Raw genomic sequence first — 8,439 nt, forward strand, 5'->3', positions numbered from 1 at the left:
TCTGATAATTTGATAGGGTTATTTCTAAAAGTTAACTTTTTTTTAGAATAAAGAGAGTATAATGTTAAATTTGAAAGTTGCTTTTATGTGGAAACAGGATGAACAATATTCAGTTTAGAATTCTTCTCTGTATTGGGTATTTTAAAAGCAAAATGATCTGTGTAATGTTGAACTTAGAACCATTTATTTAGATATGAAGGATAAGCTGTGAACTTTGTAGGATGAATCTCTTACTGTGATCCTTGAGAACTAGATTCATCTGAAGCTTTAATTAATGATAATTGCTGTAGGAGATAAAATCGTTTGGGACTGAAGCTGATATTTATTTGGAGTTTTAAATTCAGGTATGACTGTCTGGATAGCTCATCAAACCAGTGATCCACCATCTGAAAGGAATATGCCACAAGCTACTCAGTTTGGGAGTGAATTAGAAGGACGATCTTGGTCTCAGTTGAAGATAGGATCCTTCTGACTCAATTTCCCAGTGGTGTTATTTTGAATGAGAACCCACCTGATTATTCCTGACTCTGGTTTAAGATGGAATGGTTAAAAATTCGGACAAGTACCTAAAGTAAAACTGTCTTAAATAAATCACGTCCCTGACTTTTTCCTCTTATAACACTATCTGTAATCAGAGCAAGTGGTCAGTGAAAGATAAAAAACACAATACAAGTATGTAGATTTTAAAATTTGCAGCCCAGCCCCGGAGGACTTTAGTTGCTGCTATTATATCTTTTAACTAGAGTTTCTTTGTCTAAAGGCTTACTTTGCCCAAGTACTTAGGGCCACTCACACTTTGCCTGCTTTCTCTCAAAGAACAAAAGGCAATCTCATCTTGCCCTGATTAGGCTAAGGTTTTTTTAGGACCCTAAAAGTTAAACTAATCTGCCTGGAGTCTTATACGCTATATATTGATGGGAGGTGGAGCTAGGTCCTTGGGGCCTCTGGAACCCCAATCTTAGACCCCTGACTTATCAAAGATCTATACTGTCTTCAAATGCGTTTTTCATGTTTTGCATGATTGTGGGAGGTATACAGAAAGAGAATTTTTGACATCCAAACAATTCTCCATTAAGTATGCAGAGAAAATGATTACTGCCAGCTATCCATGGACCTCGAGAGGTTTCTGTTGTTAAATGAAGGGGAATTCACTCTAGGTGAAGGGAAGCAGGTTTATAGGTCAGCTGCCCATGTTGCTGATTGTTTGCCCTTAACAATGGCAACTTTTAATTCCCTGACTCCTGTGTTCCCTTATATAGCTCCTAGGTAAATAAATTCTGAAAAGAGCCTGCATGTACCCCTGGCAGGGACTTCAAACTACTTTGTTTTGTTAACACCTGTACTAATTGGATAAAAATCTTCCCTTGTAAGGCTTTAGGGTATTTTTCTGGGAGAGATCACACTCACTGAAGGACACATGTTCTACCCATTGTACCTACTCCTTTGAGAAAACAAAAGCAAAAATTTGGGAAAAACATTCTTTAGTATCTATCCTAGGAAAGCTGTTAGGATGGGAGGCTTCCTAAATCCCATAACTACCTCTGAAAACAACAATGCAAAAAAGCCTAAAACTTCTTTCTTTCCCCAGGTTGATAAAAAAAAAAAAAAAAAGTTTACATAAAGTTCCAAATTAAGAAATGGGGTGAAAAAATAAGCAAATGACAACAGCAAAAAAGAACCTGATTATAAAAATCTAATATGGTGACAAGGAAGATCAAAACACAAAGGACAATGGAATCAAATGAAAATGGAATCAAAAGAGTAACAAGCGAAACCTCAAAGAAAAATGTGAACTGAACACAAACCTAACAAAAATTTCTGGAAATGCTAAAAATGACTTCCAAAATTAAATGAGCTGGGATTACAACCAAGGAATAAGTAAAAGTTGTAGAGGGAAAATGAGGTAAAGAAATGAAAACAAAGGAAGAAAATTATGAAAAGACAACTAATAGCTTAGTAAAAGAAGCACAAAAAATACTGACAAAAATAACACCTTAAAAAACAAAATTGGTCAAATGAAAAAAGATATACAAAAGTTCACTGAAGAAAGTAATTCCTTAAAAATTAGAGCTGGGCAAATGGAAGCTGATGATTCTGTGAAATATCAAACACTAAAACAAAATGAAAAGAATAATAAAGACAGAAAGAAAATGCGAATTATCTTAGTGGAAAAACAATTGATCTGGAAAATAGGAGAGATTATTTAAGAATTATTGGACTACCTGAAAACCACAATAAAAAAAGAGCCTATACAATATATTTCAAGAAATTATCGAAGAAAACTGTACCAATCAATATCCTAGAATCAGACGACAAATTGAAAGAATATATGAATCACCTCCTGAAAAGATCACAAAATGAAAACTCTCAGGAATATTAGAGCCAAATTCCAGAGCTCCCAGGTCAAAGAGAAAATATTTCAAGCAGCAAGAAAAATCATTCAAATACCATGGAGTCAGTCCAAATCACACAAGATTTAGCAGCTACCACATTAAAGAAAGGCTTGGAATATGATATTCCAGAAGGCAAAAGATCTGTGATTACAACCAAGAACAACCTAACCAGTATATAATTATCAAGGGGGGAAATAATGAATATTTAAGGAAATAAAATTTTTTTAAACAAATTCCTCATCAAAAGAACAGAACTGAATACAAAATGTGACTTTCAAAAACAAGATTCAAAAGAAACATAAAAAGGGAAATATGAATGAGAAATCATAAATGACTTGAAAAGATGAAATTCTATATGGGAGGATAATACATGCATCTTCTAAGAACTTTATTATTATTAGGGCAGTTAGGATGATTCCACATGGAAAGAGGATGTGAGAGTGAGTCAATTATGTTGAGATGATGTTAAAAAAAAAAAAAAAAGATAGGTAAGAAAGAGATGTCCCCTTGGGTAAGGGGAAAAAGATAAAGAATGGGGAAATTATCTTATAAAAAAGAGATTTACAAGGAAGAGTTTTTGTAGTGAAAGGGAAACTAGGACAGGTGAAGGAAAGGGAGTAAGCAAGGCTTGAACTTCATTTACATCTAAGCTGATTCAAATTACACCAAAAACAAAAACAACAAAAAATCATATGATTATATGAACAGATAGAGAAAAAGCTTCGACTATATGCAACATTCACTCCTATTAAAAAAATACTAGAAATCATAGGACCAAACGAGATAAGGGAGAATTATAGAAGGCAAAATAGTTAATTTTGATTACATGACATTAAAAAGCTTTTAATTCAATTAAACAAAAATGAGAAGAAAAACAGAAAACTGGGGAAATTTTTTTGCAACAAATTTCTGTTTCTCAAATATAGAGAATTGAGAATTGAGCCAAATTTATAAAAGTAAGAGCCATTCCCTGGTTGATAAGTGACCAAAGAATGCAAAAAGTCAGTTTTCAGAAGAAATCAAAGCTATCAATCATCACAGGAAAAAATGCTCTAAAACATTAATTAGAGAAATGGGAATTAAAACAACTTAAAAAAACCACTATGCCTATCAGATTGGTTAACATAACAGAAAAGGAAAATGACAAATGCTGGAGGGGATGTGAAAAACTGGGATACTTATGATCTATTTAATTGAGTTGTGAACAGACCCAACTATTCCCTGGAGCAGTTTGGAGCTATGCATTTATCAAATTGTGCATATCCTTTGATCCAGCACTGCTAGATCTATATCCCAAACAGATCCTAAAAAAGGGGGAAGGACTCACATGTACAAAAATGTTTGTAGCAGCAGCCACTGCCCTCCTGTGTTTGACAGCAACACTTCAGATGCTGCTCCTGTTGGAATTTGACTTCTTGTGCTTGGAGAAAAGAAAAAAACAACACAAGAATCCCCAGGCTCACAAAATTCTCTAGTCCAGTATATGGACTCTTTTCTCATGTATAAGCAGGAGGGTTTTCTGTGGGTAGTGGAAAAAAATCTGTGGCCTGAGTTCTACTGCTCTTCAGAAGCATCTCACTGGAAACTTCAGAGGGAGAATTATAATTCATAGTACATGAATGAGGGTGACTGATGCTGCATCCTGACTGTCCTAACTTAACTGGGGTGAAATTAGTACATTACATGTCCATATCCCCCAAACCAGAAATGTCTTTGGGCTCCTGGGAAGAATTGTCCGTTCAAGTGATGCATCAAAGAAATATAAACAATAAAAATAATTTAAAAATCTCTATTGGCAAAATTACAACTGGTCTCTCAAATTCTGAATTCAAGAGTATTTTATTTTTCCAGTGCATATAAAGATAGTTTTCAACATTTATTTATTTATTTATTTATTTATTTATTCATCCATTTATTTATTTATTTATTTATTCATTTATTTACTTATTCATTTATTTATTTATTCATTCATTCATTCATTCATTCATTTATTTATTTACTTATTCATTCATTCATTCATTTATTCATTTATGTATTTATTTATTTATTTATTGATTGATTTGTTTGTTTGTTTGTTTGTTTGTTTATTTATTTATTTATTTTTCAACATTTATTTTTGTGAGACTTTGTGTTCCAAATTTTTCTCCCTCCTTCCCCTTTCCCAAGACAGCAAGCAATCTGATAGAGGTTAAATATGTATGGTCCTTTTAAGAAAAATTGGACCAAAAGGAGAAAAAAAAATATGAGAAAGAAAAAAGTAAACAACCCCCCCCCAAAAAAAATGCAAACCCCCAAAAAACACTATGCTTGGATCCATATTTATTCCCCATGGTTCTTTCTCTTTAAATTCAGAATTTAAAGCAAAATAAAACTTAAAACAACTTTCTTTATCACATTTGCTTCTAGCATCCTAAAACTCCAAAGATATGCCTAAATTTATATGATCTCTGTTGGAGTCCCTACTATTATCCTCAAGGGCAATATACCATTTCTAGAAGCATCACCCAAAAGGCCCAACTCCCCACCCCTCCACCAATTTCTTTAGCCCTGTCCATCTCCTACTGCAATAAGCTCCTTATGTTGTAAACTCCTAAAACTAAAGCAATTTTTCCAGACTAGGCCCGACTCAAGCCACTGCCTTGGTAGTTTAGGTTTTGACACTGGAACAAAAGGATTCATATAGTTAAGAAAAACTACCTTAACTTCTAAGAAAAAGAGATTTACTTAGATGTTTCAAGAAAAGAATATTCAATATGGACAGACACTGGTTAAGGGAGAGATGAGTTCTCCATGAATGAACTCATCTCTCCCTTAACCTGTAAGGATCTTCTTCTTGGGTCAAGCATCAAAGCACCCCCAAAGCTCCTGGTGGCTACTTTGTATTCAGCTGATGAAAAACTGAACTCAGTGTAGGCCCTCAAGTCAAACCTTAAGGAATATCTCAATACTTTTTAAAGAAAAACAACTAGCCAAATTTGCATCAAGAGAAGGGGTTAGAATAATTGCTTCTACTGAGCCTCTGGCAGTGAAGATTAATTCATCCAGGTCTTTTCATCCCATGCTTTTCTTGCCTATGTGTCTTTATATTCAAATGAATATATAGACATACAGAGAAGAATGGCTGAGGATGAAAAGGGATTTCATATGTCCTAAAAGTAAAGACAAAAGTAAAGAGTAAATGTAAGATCTGGGTTAAAAAAAGGAGTAGTTACCAGAAAATATCCTGTGGATTGTGTTTTATAACCAAATGGCTACTAGTATTTTAGCAGCTATTAATTAGGGCTTTACTACAAGTTTTCAGGCCCCATACTTTTGTTTGATTCTTGAGGTGCTTCTTATAAGATTTTCACAAAGCTGCTAGAAATCATCAGAAAATAGCAACAACTACCCCATTTAATTCTTTAGGCTGCCAAATATAGTTACAGTAAAATTTCATTAATGTGAAATGCAAAGGATGAAGCAACGTGACAGACTTTGAATTAACCAGATTTGGTTGATCAGTTATTTTTATTAAAGAATAATCATGTGCCCAGCCAGGAGAAGAATTAAAGTTGCTTGGAATTACAGACCACATTCAACTCTCAATTATCCATGACTGACTTGATTTAATCTAGGCATGTCATCAACAATAAGTATCCCTGAGTATTGGGGCTGAGAAGGGCAAAAAAAATGGGGGAGTTGACATTCTATCAGCTGATAAAACCACCCAGGGTTTGGTTTGGAGGAGACAGTTTATTATTCATTAACTCCCTGGAATGTGTTTTTGAAAGAACTGGACACAGGTAGTGTGCAAATAATAAAAAGTAATTTAAAGTAATAGTTCAAAATTCAGTTGTATCACTACCAATTGTGATTTTGGTCAAGCTCTTTAATGTCTTTATCCCTATTTCCTCATTACAAGGATTAATAATAATAATAGTTAATATTTCTATAGAGTTTGTCACCTCCCTGATGTCATGATCTTCTTCAAGAATGAAGGACAACAACAAAAAAGTGTCAGACCCTGCTAAGTGCTTTACGATTATTCTCTCATTTTATCCTCATGATAATTCAAGGAGGGATGGGATTAGAAATCAGAGGTATCAAACACGAGCTTGCAATATTCCTGACATTAGCCTGAATCAGGTTAAAATATAATTGAGAAATATCAAACAAAATAAAAATTTAAAATACTCTAGAACATAGTTAATGTCAATATGTGGTTTTTCTAATCAATATGCAGCCATAGAGATCCTTATATACAATTTAGTGGCCTCCTAAGCTATTGAAGTTGATGTGACTGGATTAATGACCCCTATGGTCCTGCCCCACACTAAATTCTATTACCTGTTTTTATCTGAACCTGTTCTTCACTGTCCAGCTTATGTTAGCTTATGTTATGTTGTGTCAAGTTAACTTGTGCTATGGAATCACAAAATGTCAGGTGTGCTCAAGTTAAAAATTCAACAAAAATACCTCCAAAAAACTATGCTCAAAAAGTTATCAAACTGTGCATACCCTTTGATCCAGCAGTGTTTCTACTGGGCTTATACCCCAAAGAGATACTAAAGAAAGGAAAGGGACCTGTATGTGCCAAAATGTTTGTGGCAGCCCTGTTTGTAGTGGCCAGAAACTGGAAAATGAATGGATGCCCATCAACTGGAGAAAGTCTGAGTAAATTACGGTATATGAATATTATGGAATATTATTGTTCTGTAAGAAATGACCAGCAGGATGAATACAGAGAGGACTGGCGAGACTTATATGAACTGATGCTGAGTGAAATGAGCAGAACCAGGAGATCATTATATACCTCAACAACGATACTGTATGAGGATGTATTCTGATGGAAGTGGATCTCTTCGATAAAGAGAGCTAATTCAGTTTCAATTGATCAAAGATGGGCAGAAGCAGCTACACCCAAAGAAAGAACACTGGGAAATGAATATAAATTGCTTGCATTTCTGTTTTTCTTCCCAGGTTATTTATATCTTCTGAACAACAATAAAACTGTTCCGTTCTGCATATATATATATATATATTGTATCTAGGATATACTGTAACCTATTCAACATGTAAAGGACTGCTTGCCATCTGGGGGAGGGGGTGGAGGGAGGGAGGGGAAAAATCGGAACAGATGTGAGTGCAAGGGATAATGCTGTAAAAAAATTGCCCTGGCATGGGTTCTATCAATAAAAAGTTATTTAAAAAAAAATACCTCCAAAATTAAGATGGAGACTTTCTGAGCTAGGCTATTATTTAAATAGGAGTTTGTTATATCTATCATTACACCTTTCCATTAGCACCGTTTTTCCATTAATTTATTTTATTGGGGGGAAGAGGAGAAATTTGGCAAGAGGAATGATTAGTTGAACAAATATACCAATTTAAACACAGAAACTAAGTAACTATATTTAAGCTTATATTCTCTCTTATATTTAAGATATATCCTGTATTTATCCGTGTATATGTTTTTTTCTTTAATCTCAAATTATATCCTTGGTCAAGTCAACAAACATATTAAGTACTTAAGTGCCCAGAATTACACTAAGCATTGGGAATATGAATCCAAGCAGAAAGACAACCTCTGCTCTCAGAGCTCACAATTAACAGGGAAGATTAGTTAACACACAATACCAAAAGGGGGAGCTAAAAAGGAGAAAAGAGAAGCTCGAATTTGGGACACACAGGTGCTTAATGTTTCCCGAGTAACGGCGTTTAGAGGTCAGCTGGTCCAAGTCTTTCCCAATTTGTTCCCTCCTCATAGTGGGGTAATTAATAATAATAGTAATTGTGTTGGCGTGATTATTAACCGATAGCTAGCATTTTTATAGTTTTTGAAGATTTGCAAAATCCTTTATAAATAGGTTTTCATTTGATCTTGACAACTCTGGGAGATGGATGCTATTATATTCTTCCCATTTTACAACTGAGGAAACAGGCAAATATAGTTTTAGTGTCCCGCCCAGGGTCCCGCGGCTAGGAAGGGCCTGAGGCTGGATTTGAATCCGGGTTTCCTAATCCCATCAACAGCGCTGGATCCGCCACTCCACGCACAACCTTCCTT

Source organism: Antechinus flavipes, chromosome 1, assembly GCF_016432865.1.
Source record: "Antechinus flavipes isolate AdamAnt ecotype Samford, QLD, Australia chromosome 1, AdamAnt_v2, whole genome shotgun sequence".
NCBI classification, from domain to species: domain Eukaryota; kingdom Metazoa; phylum Chordata; class Mammalia; order Dasyuromorphia; family Dasyuridae; genus Antechinus; species Antechinus flavipes.